This window comes from Cololabis saira, chromosome 3, assembly GCF_033807715.1.
Source record: "Cololabis saira isolate AMF1-May2022 chromosome 3, fColSai1.1, whole genome shotgun sequence".
NCBI classification, from domain to species: Eukaryota; Metazoa; Chordata; class Actinopteri; order Beloniformes; family Belonidae; genus Cololabis; species Cololabis saira.
Window position 1 is genome coordinate 55,558,123 of NC_084589.1, and position 16,017 is coordinate 55,574,139.

General features: G+C 45.3%; 1 protein-coding gene across 2 annotated transcripts in view; it reads left to right on the forward strand.

The window, feature by feature from the left end:
* The first annotated feature begins 15,160 nt into the window (after positions 1 to 15,160).
* Positions 15,161 to 16,017, forward strand: part of LOC133440575 (NLR family CARD domain-containing protein 3-like) — a 36,556-nt gene continuing 35,699 nt past the window's right edge. For both annotated transcript variants that reach the window (XM_061717887.1, XM_061717891.1), the window contains exon 1: positions 15,161 to 15,287. The gene's annotated coding sequence lies outside the window, so the exon portion shown is untranslated. The remainder of the gene's footprint in view (positions 15,288 to 16,017) is intronic.

Sequence of the window (16,017 nt, forward strand, 5' to 3'; positions counted from 1 at the left end):
AGGTCAGCCTATTCCTACAGCAGGAATAGGCTGCAGTGGAGCAAGTTTGATACTCTGGTTTGGTTTTCCAGTTAACTGACACACATGACAAGTTTTTATGAAACCTGCGACATCCCTTTTAACGCGCGGCCAAAAAAAATGCGTCAAGATGTTGAGATAAGTCTTTCTCACACCAAAGTGTCCACTCTCATCATGGGCCATTTTTAAAACCAAGGGACGAAATTTAGCTGGCACAACCAACTGGTAAACGGCACCACCCACAGCGTCATCACCCAGATCGACCCATCTTCTGAACAACAGTCCATTTTGCAAGAAGTAGCCACTTGCCACACTACTTATCACAGAAACAGATGAAGTATGATCACGAATTTCTTTTAAGGATGAATCACCCTGCTGCTCCTGCAGCAGTTCACTGTGTGACACAGACAGTGGAAAATTTAGCCATGGCACGTGTGACAACACAAGCAGAAGAGACCTCATGTGAAGAGACCTCCCTGGAGCCATCAGGAACAGAGTCAATCGGACAAAGTGTAACTACCGGTGATGGGGGAGTGTCAGCCCAAATACGGCTACCAGCCGAGCCATTGCCCAATATAACTTGCACCCCTTCAATGGGCAGCCTCGGCCGCACCCCTACAGCCACCTCGCCTTGCACCAGCTCACAGTCAAGGATAATTTTGTGCAAGGGAATAGGCAGAATGGTTAAACCCATCCCCCGACTGAGGATGCGGTCACCGGTGTCAGTTTCTCCTGAAAAAGGCAACACAGAGTCCACTATGTACGAGTCGTAAGCACCTGTATCCCTCAAGATTTTTACGGGAACTTTTGCCTTGCTTCCAACTAGTGACACAAAACCATCTCTTATAAAAGGATGATAGGCAGCTAGAACCTCAGGTTCACAACCAGAGAGAAGCGCATCAGAGACACCGCCTGTAGCAACAGGTGCAGCAGCCGCAGCTGGTTTAATATTAGGCTTCACCCCCTCTTTCCTAGTCTGTAACACAGGACACTCAGCTTTCCAGTGGCCTGTCTTGTGGCAACAGTTACAGCTTGTACCCTTATTGACATTACCTCGTGGTTTAGGGTCAAACTTCAACGAGCCAGCTTTCCCTGGCCGCCTCTGGTCAGACGAAACAGCGTCAAACTGATTTCCTCTCCACGTGTCATCATGCACAGCCGTGCGCTCTCTAAAACTCCCCTTGTGGAGCAGCATATATTCATCTGCTGACACAGCAGCGTTCGCAGCAGTGGTGACCTACTTTTCATTAATGTATGTTGCCATTTGGCCAGGGAGCACATTTTTGAACTGCTCCAAAATAACCAAATCACACAAGTCATCAAAAGTGGTTATCTCAAGTGCAGTTATCCAGCGCTTAAAATGACTAGCCAAGTCCCTAGCAAATTCAACATACGTCTGGCCATTTCTCCTCTCCCACGACCTGAATCGCTGACGATATGCCTCTGGCACAAGCTCATTAATCCTGAGCACAGCAGACTTTGACCCCGTCCACACGTAGCCGGGTATTTTTTAAAACGAATATTTCCCCCCTCCGTTTATAAAAAAATTTGTATCCACATTACATCGTTTTAAAAAAAAAACCCTTCCACACATAACCGAAGATCTGCGTTTTCGACCACATTCATAAGCATTCTAACCTGTAAATCATCTGCGGCTCCCGGGGAAGCTGCGCCTCCGCGGCTCCGCAGGGTGCGCGTCGCCGCGTACCCTACGGCGTAGGCTCTGCGTCGGTGTAACGCAGTAAGTGGTGGTCAAGACCAGAGACAATTTATTTAATAAATAGCTTGGAGAACAGATGCTGGATCATCTGTAGTTCTGTAGTAAACAAAAGTCGCACGTCAGAGCAGATTTGTTGTTGTTTTGGCGCATAATGTGACGTTCGAAAACGCAAAACTCCGGTTGTCTCTGTCTACACGCATCTACATAAACGGAGTTTTCAAAAATCTTCACTTTGCCCGGAGTTTTTTTAAACCTTCGTTTATTTGCGTTTTCGTGTGGATGACAGGTCCAAACGTAGGAAAATATCTCCGGTTTAGCAGATATCCGCAGATATCCGGCTACGTGTGGACGGGGTCTTTATCTTCTGATAGCTAGCGCTATCTTCAGAGCTCAAAGAAGAATATGCTTCTTGTGCCTTACCCGTTAGAACGGAGCAGTAATGCACAGTCCACATCAGACCAGCTCCTCGCCTTGGCAACACGTTCAAACAACGCAAAAAAAAACATCTGGGTCTCTCTCACTGAATTGTGGCACCAATCGCAGATTATTAATATCAAAAGGACGCACCTGTCTGCCCTGATCTTCAGACCCCTCACTATCTTTACCCAGAGACAGACGCTGTACCTCCAGATCTAATTTGATCTTTTCTGTTTGTTGGCGGATCACCTCCACCTCAATCTGCTTTTTCACCTCCAACTCATGTTTACGCTCATCAAATTGCAGTTGCAGCAAAAGAAGCTCCTTTTGTTGTTCAAAAGTTAGCCCATGCGTCTGGATAGGCATAGTAGTGGAAACTGGAGGAAATGCCCCAGGATCAAAAGTCATCACTCCTATCTCAACTAACTTCGCCTTCACAGCCGCTTTAATATTCTCCTTGAGACGTTTATCCCCAACAATAACCACTGAATAATGCTCAGCAATTCCAAGCAACTGCTCCTTTGTGCATTTTTCTAAGGCGTCCTCAGACGGAGCAGCAAAAAACGCCTTAATTTCAGCCATTTCAACCCTGAATTCACAACTACGACCAGTCCACCAAACAACTCTATACGTAACAGGTGCAGCAAGCCAGTGAAATTATCTGTGCGCGCCGAGCAATCACATCCCCAGCTGGGTTTGGAGCTTCCCCGCTATTTTTTCAAAAACAAAGGGAAAAGGTTAACCCAAAAGTAATGAAACAAAAGGAGATGGAGATCCCAGCCAAAAAGAACAAAAGAAGGGTCAGCACAGGGCCAGCCACGCAATGGGCCGTCGGACCACGCACTTTCCCCACTAAATAAGAAAACCTAGGTAAACCTATAACAAAACAAAACCGATAACAGGACTACCGGCAATCTCCAAACATGGTGCATTATGTAATAACAATTCTAAAGCATTTGTTATTGGCCTATATAATTCCAAACTTCAAATAGGCAACTAAAGTTATATTTGGAGTTTTATACATAGATTTATTGGCTACATAGCTCTAAGGGCAATTGCATAAAAAACAACAAAAGTCACTCTTGTATGAATTCATTGTTAAACAAACAACAATAATAGGTTTTATTACATAATGCACCATGTTATTACATTTCCTAGAAAATAAAAAAGTTGCAAGTGCATTTTATAATAATCTTCTCAAAATGCAATAACTTATTACATAACGTGGCAAATTTCATTACAAGATGGGGCAATTTATTACAAAATGAAATGAAAAAGTTATTACATTTTGGACATTTATTACAAAAAATTAAAATTATTACAAAATGTGGCTCAACACCACTTCACACCGTAGGCTAGCCAACACAGGCATTAGCCTGCAGGTAAACACACCTTGATCCCTCACAGCCTCCTCCCTGAGAGCAAACAACCATCCTGATGGATCTCCATGGTTCTGATGGATCTCCATGGTTCTGATGGATCTCCATGGTCCTGATGGATCTCCATGGTCCTGATGGATCTCCGTGGTCCTGATGGATCTCCATGGTTCTGATGGATCTCCATGGTTCTCATGGATCTCCATGGTTCTGATGAATCTCCATGGTTCTGATGGATCTCTCCATGGTTCTGATGGATCTCTCCATGGTTCTGATGGTCCTGATGGATCTCTCCATGGTTCTGATGGATCTCTCCATGGTCCTGACAGTCTCATGAAGGGGGGTACCAATTATAGTACTAGGTCTAGTTCCTGGTTGGATCCCGGGAACGGTCTAGTTCCTGGTTGGACTGGTCTAGTTCCTGGTTGGATCCTGGGAACGGTCTAGATCCTGGGGCCGGTCTAATCTTACCAGTCTAGTCCCGGTCCTGGTTGGACCGGGACGGTATTCTTATGGGACGGTAGTGATTGTTCCAGGTATTAGTCAGACCCTCAGGTGGTAGGGTTATCCCTGTATCCATGGCAACAGGGTTATCCCTGTATCCATGGTAACAGGCTTATCCCTGTATCCATGGTAACAGGGTTATCCCTGTATCCATGGTAACGGGGTTATCCCTGTATCCATGGTAACGGGGTTATCCCTGTATCCATGGTAACGGGGTTATCCCTGTATCCATGGTAACAGGGTTATCCCTGTATCCATGGTAACGGGGTTATCCCTGTATCCATGGTAACGGGGTTATCCCTGTATCCATGGTAACAGGGTTATCCCTGTATCCATGGTAACAGGGTTATCCCTTTATCCATGGTAACAGGGTTATCCCTGTATCCATGGTAACAGGGTTATCCATGTATCCATGGTAACAGGGTTATCCCTGTATCCATGGTAACAGGGTTATCCTGTATCCATGGTAACAGGGTTATCCCTGTATCCATGGTGATTAATCATTTATCTGGATCAAACCAGCGAGGCACGGAGAACGTCATGACACAATTCTCCTCATTTCTGCTTCTTCTTCCTGGATCCAAATCCACAGCAACAACAATTAAAGCTGCAAGCAGCGATGAACGGGCCCTCGCACTCACGGCCACCGTCCCCCATAAGCATATCAGAAATGACACCACCCACGACTTCCTATGTCAAACCAGGGCCGGATTTAGCGAGGCCCACTATGGTGGGCAGACTGAAATGTAGGGTGGATCTCCATGGTGCTGATGGATCTCCTGCAACGTGGTGCGGGCGAAAACATTTTGGGGGGTCAAACCCCCGAAATGCATAGAAAACTATGCCATCATCATATCAGTTCATCTATCTTCTCCACAGTATGCTAACCCAATTGCCCTTCCTGACACTTCCCTCTGCATTTACCCAGGATTGGGATCGGTGTTCTGCCAATCCTTGTTAGAGAAATGCTACTCTGTGGTTCTGCGCATGCGCACAGTCCATTTTCAAAGTTTGATTGCCACGTCAATCATTTCTTGCACGATGTAGAACGATGATAATATGGGATGTTGAGTATTTGATCCTTCAAAATACACGACCCATGACATGAATTGCATTACACTTTGTGAAAATTATACGATAAAGAGAGACAAAAAAAATAAATATACCACTTTATTTGATATTCATTCAGTCATTCGCCTTTATTTAAAGGAGCTTGAGGCTCCTTTTAAGAAATGAGACTCTCTAGCGCCGCCCTTCACCACGACGGCCGTCGGGGGTACTGCAGCCAACAGCGAAGCCGGCACGGGAGAACGGGGAGAACGCGCATGCAGCGTCATGTGACGTCACATCCGCAGGACAGAGCGGGAAATTCGGGACCGAATTGCAGCACATTTTGCAGCAACAGCCTGTTCAAGGCAAAGGAGAGATACACTAGAGGAAACATTCTTTTGGGTTTGGAACGCTTCATCTGACATTATTACTAGAAAACTTAAAACGTATACGAATTTTTTTCATAAATCCTGCCACAATCCTGCCTCAAGCTCCTTTAACCAGGCAGGTCATTAAGAACATTCTTATTTACAATGACGGCCTGGCAAGAGACAAGGACCACTTGGGGGGAAAGGAAGTGGTTTAGGGAGTAAAACACAGTAAAATTGTAGCTCTACAAAGGTAGAAAACCATTAGGTAGCATTTTTTGGCAAAGCAGCAAAAAATGGCAGAACACCGGCACAAACAGGACACTGGCTTGTGCCCTGTTGAGGCTGCATTTATTTAATGTTTTTTTCTTTTTTTTTTATCAATCAATCGTACCCTACGGCGTAGGCTCTGTGTCGATTTAAAAGGTCCCGCGGCAGGCTGGCGGCTCCAGAGCCTGTAGGGCACTGCAGCACCGCCACCTGCACCGGCGCTCTCCGCCCTCGCCGGGATGGAGAGATGCGTCTCGGGGTACGCGGCGACGCGCACCGCTCTGCGTTGGTGTAACGCGGAACCATAAATCAGCCTTACGGCGTAGGTTACGCGGCGACGCGCAAAGAACGGTGCACGTCGCCGCGTACCCTACGCCATAGGCTCTGCGTTGGTGTAACGCGGAACCATAAATCAGCCTTCAGTGTGTCTGCTGTTCTGAACACGTCTCACGTCGCCGAGACACAACTTTTGCGGTATGCGTTCATTGTTCTGTCTAAAAATGATGCGCAATGCCGACCCAATCAGAAACGGTACAGATATTTTGTGATATTTTTTTATATATAAAAAAAATAAATTTATAAAAAAAATAAAGGATCCCCATAACTTTGATTGGGTGGGCAGGACGCACGTTTGGATGGGCACAGCCCCCCCCCCCCCCCCCCTAGAACCGGCCTCGCGTCAAACCATTCAAAAATTATAACAGAAAATAGGGACAACCAATCAGAAGAAACCCCATTCTTTAAGTTGTGACATGATACAGGTGTGTAGTGATTTTCGTGCATGTACGTCAAACCGTATTATGGGGCTTGAGGAACAAAGTTTTCTAGGGGGTGTCGCTACCTGATTTGAGTCCCTACCCGATTTGAGTCACACATGCGCAGTCGCGTCCAACATCGTCGGCCATCTTGGAAAGCAAAATACGGCAACACCACTTGGACAAACTATATACATAAAAATAAATGGAAAAACAGCAAACCCTCCATAGTATGTTTTAAAAACGAAATAAATAATTATATAACATCTATAAAGGTACTATCAAAAGGAAATCAGTCTATAAATGATTTATGTGAAACCATTTATGTTTTAAAATGTCAATGCCTGTGATTATTTTATTTTGTGACTATTTTATTTATTTATTTATTTATTTATTTTTTATTTAATCTTAGAAGATTATCTCGGAAAAAATGTATAGCTATATCCCTAACTTATTGTGAGTAGAGTCTAAGATTAAATAAAAAAATAAAAAATAAAATAAAATAATCACAAAATAAATTAATCACAGGGGTTGACATTTCAACAAAAGTGTTTAAGCGTAGCAAGATTGTAACTTAGACTGATTTTCTTTTGATAGTACCTTTATAGATGTTATATATTTTTTTATTTCGTTTTTAAAACATACTATGGAGGGTTTGCTGTTTTTCCATTTATTTTTATGTACATAGTTTGTCCAAGTGGTGTTGCCGTATTTGGCTTTCCAAGATGGCCGACGATGTTGGACGCGACTGCGCATGTGTGACTCAAATAGGGTAGGGACTCAAATCAGGTAGCGACACTGGGCGCTGTTGAGTCGTTAGGCCACGCCCATTAATGCAAACCATTAAATATCACATTTATCACCAGGACTGGATTGGTGCAGAATTTGGTGCCTTTTGGGGCACGTTTAGGGGAAAAAAGGCCCTAATTTCGTCAGAAGAAAGAATAAAGAAAGAATAATTTCTACAGATACATTAGGGCCCTAGCACTGTAAGTGTGAAGGCCGTAATAACAACAGCTTTAGCTTTAGTTTTATTATTCTTTGTGTGGTTTTCATTTTGGCACCCATGATTTACGTTATACTGCTACACTGTGTATCTTCATAACAGTCAATTGATTGTGTTTCATTGTTCAGGAAGCAGAATACGGGGGTGTTTCTGGCAGCGCCCCCTTCAGGCCTGGAGGAGAACTGCACCAACCTGAGGAGTGCTGAACTCAGCAGAATACGGGGGTGTTTCTGGCAGCGCCCCCTTCAGGCCTGGAGGAGAACTGCACCAACCTGAGGAGTGCTGAACTCAGCAGAATACGGGGGTGTTTCTGGCAGCGCCCCCTTCAGGCCTGGAGGAGAACTGCACTGACCTGAGGAGTGCTGAACTCAGCAGAATACGGGGGTGTTTCTGGCAGCGCCCCCTTCAGGTCTGGAGGAGAACTGCACCACCCGAGGAGCCACAGCTGAACTCAGTAGAATACGGGGGTGTTTCTGGCAGCGCCCCCTTCAGGCCTGGAGGAGAACTGCACTGACCTGAGGAGTGCTGAACTCAGCAGAATATATGGGTGTTTCTGGCAGCGCCCCCTTCAGGCCTGGAGGAGAACTGCACTGACCTGAGGAGTGCTGAACTCAGCAGAATACGGGGGTGTTTCTGGCAGCGCCCCCTTCAGGCCTGGAGGAGAACTGCACCAACCTGAGGAGCCACAGCTGAACTGAATCCCCTAGAATTATGTTTGTTTTTGTCTCTTGTCTCCAAACGCCCTGAGGACGGAGCGAGCCGACACGCTTTGGTTTTTCTAGACGTAACGCATGTAAAATAAAGTTGTTTTTAACTTTTTTCAATCCACCAGAGTGCCTGCTTTTTTTCTTCTGAGTTCTTCTGGTAGTTTGTTTCAGATCTCTGGAGAATAAAAGCTGAACGATAGTTCTCCGTGTTTGGTTCTGGTTCTGGTTCTGGTTCTGGTTCTGGTTCTGGTCCTGGTTCTGGTTCTAGTTCTGGTCCTGGTTCTGGTCCTGGTCCTGGTTCTGGTTCTGGTTCTGGTTCCTGGTTCTGGTTCTGGTTCTGGTTCTGGTTCTGGTTCAGGTTCTGGTTCTGGTTCTGGTCCTGGTCCTGGTTCTGGTTCTGGTCCTGGTTCTGGTCCTGGTCCTGGTTCTGGTTCTGGTTCTGGTTCCTGGTTCTGGTTCTGGTTCTGGTTCAGGTTCTGGTTCTGGTTCTGGTTCCTGGTCCTGGTCCTGGTTCTGGTCCTGGTTCTGGTTCCTGGTTCTGGTTCTGGTTCCTGGTTCTGGTTCTGGTTCCTGGTTCTGGTTCTGGTTCCTGGTTCTGGTTCCTGGTTCTGGTTCAGGTTCTGGTTCTGGTTCTGGTCCTGGTCCTGGTTCTGGTTCTGGTTCTGGTTCTGGTTCAGGTTCAGGTTCAGGTTCAGGTTCTGGTTCTGGTTCTGGTTCAGGTTCAGGTTCTGGTTCTGGTTCTGGTCCTGGTCCTGGTCCTGGTTCTGGTTCTGGTTCTGGTTCTGGTTCTGGGCACAGAGAGCAGACTGGAACCAGGAGACCTGAGCGGTCTGGACGGTTTCTGTGGCAACAAGTCTCTCATGTATTTGGGTCCTTTAATGTTGCTCCTATAATGTAATAATCTCCTATAATGTAATAATTTCCTATAATGTAATAATTTCCTATAATGTAATAATTTCCTATAATGTAATAATTTCTTATAATGTAATAATTTCCTATAATGTAATTGTAGCACGGCGAGTGCTACGGGGCCGACCGACAGGACAGAGGACACAGGTTTCAGTGCAGGAACTCCGTTTATTTTCTCCAGACACACCCAAGACACACGTGCAGAACCTTCTCCCAGCAGCAGCAGCCCCTTTCTGCTGTGCAGCCATGACTTATCAAGCCAGGCAGGGTGGAGAGGTTGATTGGGGCCACCTGTGCCCCAATCAACCTGAGTGGCTGCAGCTCCTCCACCCTGCCACACACCCCCATCGTCAACCTCAGGCCGGGGACCATCCGGCCGAGCCAACTCCCCCCCGCCCCCCTCGGAGCGGGAGAGGAAGCCAGGAACCGCAGACTGCGCCTCCGGGCCTTCCCGGTTTGGCCGGCTGACGAGGCTGGTCGGGAGGTCGCCCTCGGCGACGGGCCGACCACAGAGACCGGTCGGGAGGTCGTCCCCGGCGTCGGCCTGAGCCGCAGAATGGTCGGGGTGGTCGCCCCCGGCGTCGGCCCGCCCGCCGTGGAGGATGCGCTCGGGGCCGGGCCCATTGTGGCCTCGGGCCACCCGGTGCGCGCACGACTGCCTCCTTCACCTCCGCGACGCAGCCCTGCGCGGGCTGCTGGTTCGCCTCCAGGACCGCCTCTTCCCCCACACTCTGCTCTGGCCGCAGGTCCGGCCCTGTCTCCGCGGGACCCGCCGTCGCTGGCGGCTGCGCCTCCGAAGCCGCCTTCCCCGCCAACTCCGCCTCGGGAGCTGTCGCCTGGCGGCCTGCAGCCACTGCCTCACGGCCGGTCGGCTGCAGCGCCACCAGCGCTGCCGCGGCAAACCTCAGACGGGGTGCAGGGATGGGTCGCTCCGCGGGTCCCGCCGCCTCGGGAGCCGTCGCTTGGCGGCCCGCAGCTTCTGCCTCCCGGCCTCTCAGCTGCGGCGCCGCCAGCTCCTCCCGCGTTGCTGCGGCGGCCCTCAGACCGGGTGCAGGGGTGGGTCGCCCCGCGGCCACCAGGGCTTCTATGGCGGCCATCTGCCGCTCGCCCTGGTCCCGGAAGGCGGCCGCCATGCCCGCCATGGCCCGGGCGAGCGTGTCCAGGGCCCGCTCCATGCCTCTCTCCTCCATCCTTCGCGCCCCACGTTGGGCGCCAGTGTAGCACGGCGAGTGCTACGGGGCCGACCGACAGGACAGAGGACACAGGTTTCAGTGCAGGAACTCTGTTTATTTTCTCCAGACACACCCAAGACACACGTGCAGAACCTTCTCCCAGCAGCAGCAGCCCCTTTCTGCTGTGCAGCCATGACTTATCAAGCCAGGCAGGGTGGAGAGGTTGATTGGGGCCACCTGTGCCCCAATCAACCTGAGTGGCTGCAGCTCCTCCACCCTGCCACAGTAATAATTTCCTATAATGTAATAATTTCCTATAATGTAATAATCTCCTATAATGTAATAATTTCCTATAATGTAATAATTTCCTATAATGTAATAATCTCCTATAATGTAATAATTTCCTATAATGTAATAATCTCCTATAATGTAATAATCTCCTATAATGTAATAATTTCCTATAATGTAATAATTTCCTATAATGTAATAATTTCCTATAATGTAATAATCTCCTATAATGTAATAATCTCCTATAATGTAATAATTTCCTATAATGTAATAATTTCCTATAATGTAATAATCTCCTATAATGTAATAATTTCACCCTATAATGTAATAATCTCCTATAATGTAATAATTTCCTATAATGTAATAATTTCTTATAATGTAATAATCTCCTATAATGTAATAATTTCCTATAATGTAATAATTTCCTATAATGTAATAATCTCCTATAATGTAATAATCTCCTATAATGTAATAATTTCCTATAATGTAATAATTTCATATAATGTAATAATCTCCTATAATGTAATAATTTCACCCTATAATGTAATAATTTCCTATAATGTAATAATTTCTTATAATGTAATAATCTCCTATAATGTATTAATTTCCTATAATGTAATAATTTCCTGAAAATGTAATAAAATTTGCACTTAACTCAATCGAAAATGTAATAAAACCCAATAATGTAATAACTTCACCAATAATGTAATAAAATATCCTGACGGATAGTGTAATATAATTTTTACCGATAACGTAATACCTTATTACATTATTGGTAATTTATTACATGGTACATGGCTTTCACTTTCACGTTGAATAGTTTGTTTTGATTGAATTAGCCAATCACAGACCAGATAACTCGTCATGTGTGATCACTATAAAACATGCTGTAACTATAAAACCTTCATCCAGAAATCATTTTCTCATCAAACTCATCGGCAACGCTTCCAAACAGGTAAGAACCTTCCTCGCCTGATTATCTGTTTCAGGAAACTTTTCACTGTTCTGTTTCTTTTCTTTACAACTTTGTGTTTGAGTTACACAGACGTTACTGCTCTGTACCTGGGTGAAGGAGTGTGTGTCTCCTCTTTGACAGTCAAACATTTATATATATATATATATATATATATATATATATATATATATATATATATATATATATATATATATATATATATATATATATATATATATATATACAGGTGTGAGTGCATGTGTACATGTGAGTCGGGTTTTTCTGGTACTTTCCAACCTTCACTTTGTTTTATGTGACTTAATGAGTTAATAACAAACCAGATAACGCGGGTCCTTTTAGGAGAAACTCATTCTGAAACTGTTTTCTCATCAAACTGTGACGTATCAAGCTTGTGAGGAACTCTGTGAAATTATCGAGTTCGGAAGGAAGGTTTGGGAACTTTAGTTGTTTTCTAAATATTGTGATCTAAAAGTTGAATTTTTAAGGGATAAGGGATTTAATGAATTTTTAAAATGGAGATTTTCATTTATTTTATTTTATTCTTTAATTTCAGGTCCCTTTATTCCTGCCACATTCATAATTCCTCTAAAATCTATAAAAACATATTCTAAGTTGCTTCAGTATCTTAAAACATAAAGCGTGAGTTTTACCTGAGAATGTAACTACCAGAACTCTGTAACTCACAAACGTCCAAACACACAAAACAAAGAAAGTTGTACAAATCCTGAATTAGACTTTTGTTTAAATCTCAGCGCTGTGCCCTCATTTTTTACAAGTAAAAGATAAAACACACATTGCTGCGTTCCTCTGTTTCCTGGGACATTAATGTCTTACAATGATTGACATCCGTGGTTTCTCTCTTCACTGTTACAACTAAAATACTAAAAGACTAAGTTAGATTAGTTGCTAAAAAACTAAAGAAGTAAAAGAGGGAAATATGGTGTTTTTTTTATCTTATCTTTTCCTTAGAAAGGTCATATATGAATGTCATGGCCGTCATCCCTCCCCAAACTCATAAATGAGACCGGCTGGGAGGAAGAGAAGCTGAATTCACAGTTGTCACTATTCACTATTTAAGGCTAACAGGATCAGCTTCTAGATTGGATTTTCAAAATAAAAGCATATGGAACTTACAGAAAGTTTATAAATTATTTAGAAAGTATGATGTTATGGGGAAAAAAAATAAAAAACCAGATGTCAGTTGAAAAAGAAGTCTGAAACATGATATATTTTCAAAATAAAAGCCCATATATTTCCATGGCAATGTACTGTATATACTGGCCGTTTCCGAATTCAGACACTACCGCACTACATGCTACATACTGCAAAGTATGCACTGAATACTGCCTACTGAATGAACGATTGAGTACGCTGCTCCAGCAGACCGTTCACACAGCAGTGTGCTACAGTGTATCCCAGAATGCATCTGGCACCAAAACGACAGCGAAAGATGAGATTTAAAAGCAGACTAGAGTGTTTCTCAATCCTGGTGCTCGTGTTCCCTGTCCTGCATGTTTTAGATGTTTCCCTGCACCAACACACCTGATTCTAATTAAAGGTCCTCATTAGCTCGTCACCAAGGTCTGCACAAGTCTGTTGATGACACAGGCACTTGTATCACGGTGCGCTGAAGCAGGGAAACATCTAAAACATGCAGATTTTGGGGCAGATTTGGGGGCAGATTTGGGGGCATATTTGGGGCAGATTTGGGGGCAGATTTGGGGCAGATTGGAGGCAGATTTGGGGGCAGATTTGGGGGCATATTTGGGGCAGATTTGGGGGCAGATTTGGGGCAGATTTGGGGGCAGATTTGGGGCAGATTGGAGGCAGATTTGGGGCAGATTTGGGGGCAGATTTGGGGCAGATTGGAGGCAGATTTGGGGCAGATTTGGGGGCAGATTTGGAGGCAGATTTGGGGCAGATTTGGGGCAGATTTGGGGGCAGATTGGAGGCAGATTTAGGGCAGATTTGGAGGCAGATTTGGAGGCAGATTTGGGGCAGATTTGGGGGCAGATTTGGGGCAGATTTGGGGGCAGATTTGGGGCAGATTTGGAGGCAGATTTGGGGGCAGATTTGGGGGCAGATTTGGGGCAGATTGGGGGCAGATTTGGGGGCAGATTTGGGGCAGATTTGGGGGCAGATTTGGGGCAGATTGGAGGCAGATTTGGGGGCAGATTTGGGGGCAGATTTGGGGCAGATTTGGGGGCAGATTTGGGGGCAGATTTGGGGGCAGATTTGGGGCAGATTTGGGGCAGATTTGGGGGCAGATTTTGGGCAGATTTGGGGCAGATTTGGGGGCAGACTTTGATACAGATTTGGGGGCAGATTTGGGGCAGATTTTGGGCAGATTTGGGGCAGATTTGGGGGCAGACTTTGATACAGATTTGGGGGCAGATTTAGGTCAGATTTGGGGCAGATTTGGGGCAGATTTGGGGGCAGATTTAGGTCAGATTTGGGGCAGATTTGGGGCAGATTTGGGGGCAGATTTGGGGGCAGATTTGGGGCAGATTTGGGGGCAGATTTGGGGCAGATTTGGGGCAGATTTGGGGGCAGATTTGGGGGCAGATTTGGGGGCAGATTTGGGGCAGATTTGGGGGCAGATTTGGGGGCAGATTTGGGGGCAGATTTGGGGCAGATTTGGGGCAGATTTGGGGGCAGATTTAGGGCAGATTTGGGGGCAGATTTTGGGCAGATTTGGGGCAGATTTGGGGGCAGACTTTGATACAGATTTGGGGGCAGATTTGGGGCAGATTTTGGGCAGATTTGGGGCAGATTTGGGGGCAGACTTTGATACAGATTTGGGGGCAGATTTGGGGCAGATTTGGGGCAGATTTGGGGCAGATTTGGGGGCAGATTTAGGTCAGATTTGGGGCAGATTTGGGGCAGATTTGGGGGCAGATTTGGGGCAGATTTGGGGGCAGATTTGAGGGCAGATTTGGGGGGAGATTTGGGGGCAGATTTGGGGCAGATTTGGGGGCAGATTTGGGGCAGATTTGGGGGCAGATTTGAGGGCAGATTTGGGGGGAGATTTGGGGGCAGATTTGGGGGCAGATTTGAGGGCAGATTTGGAGGCAGATTTGGAGGCAGATTTGGGGGCAGATTTGGGGGGAGATTTGGGGGCAGATTTGGGGGCAGATTTGGGGCAGATTTGGGGGCAGATTTGGGGCAGATTTGGGGGCAGATTTGGGGCAGATTTGGGGCAGATTTGGGGGCAGATTTTGGGCAGATTTGGGGCAGATTTGGGGGCAGACTTTGATACAGATTTGGGGGCAGATTTAGGTCAGATTTGGGGCAGATTTGGGGCAGATTTGGGGCAGATTTGGGGCAGATTTGGGGGCAGATTAGTGTGATGAGGGTCCGTTAAGGGGCCAGTCCTCTCTTTGGCCTACGAAGTAGCTGCGGCTGTCTTCAGTAGTTGCTAACACATATATTGTAAATCTCTTTCTGAACCGTGATCTCAGAGTCCTGACCCGGTACCTTTAGCGGTTAGCGGCTAGCTAAAGGTGGCAACTTGTGCCTGCTGGGTGTTAAATATTAATCTAATAACAAGTTTTACTGCAGTATTCTGTAGGACAAAGTTCAGTGATTCTGCAGTTGGAGACATCAGTCTATTTTATGACCTCACAGCTCAGATTACAGGCTAACTCTCACCCAGAAACATTACATTAACTTAACATAAAATAAACCATCTGTACATGAATACAACTCAGATTGGAGCGAGGACTCATCTGGATGAAGAGTTTCTGACTGTGTGAGTTTTATTTCCCTTTTTCTACTTTTGAATGTCAGTAGTTTAATAACTGTGATCAAGCAGATTCTGGAGACTTTATAAGAAGCTCATAGAGGGAATCTGAACCTTTATCATGTGGTACGGCAACATTAACACAAAAAATAGATGAAAAGTACAAAGAATAGTGAATCTAGCCTCAAAAATAATAGGGAAGACACAGAGAAACTTAAGTGGTATTTATAAGGAAGTAATTGGGAAAAAAGCTGCCAGGATAGTAAATGATCTACTCAACCTCTGCAGAGTTTAAATGTTAAAATGAGTTTAAATGTTTAAATACTTCCCTCAGGTAGACGGTACCGTGGACCAAAGGCTAACGTAACATATTTAAAAACTCATTCATTCCCAATAACGCCATTAAGTCTCTGAATGAGGGACGTCTCATAGATAAACCTGTCTTTTATTTACATGTCCTTGTTGTTCCTCCTTTTCTGCCACTAAGATGTTTTTACGTTTAAATGTTAAGTGTTTGTTGCTGTTGTTTTTGTATTATGAGACAAAAGACAAATCTCCACTTATGGACTAACTAACTAACTAACTAACTAACTAACTAACTAACTAACTAACTGACTAACTAACTAACTAACTAACTAACTAACTAACTAACTAACTAACTAACTAACTAACTAACTAACTAACTAACTAACTAACTAACTAACTAACTAACTATGTGTTCATACCTCTTGGTTCTGGT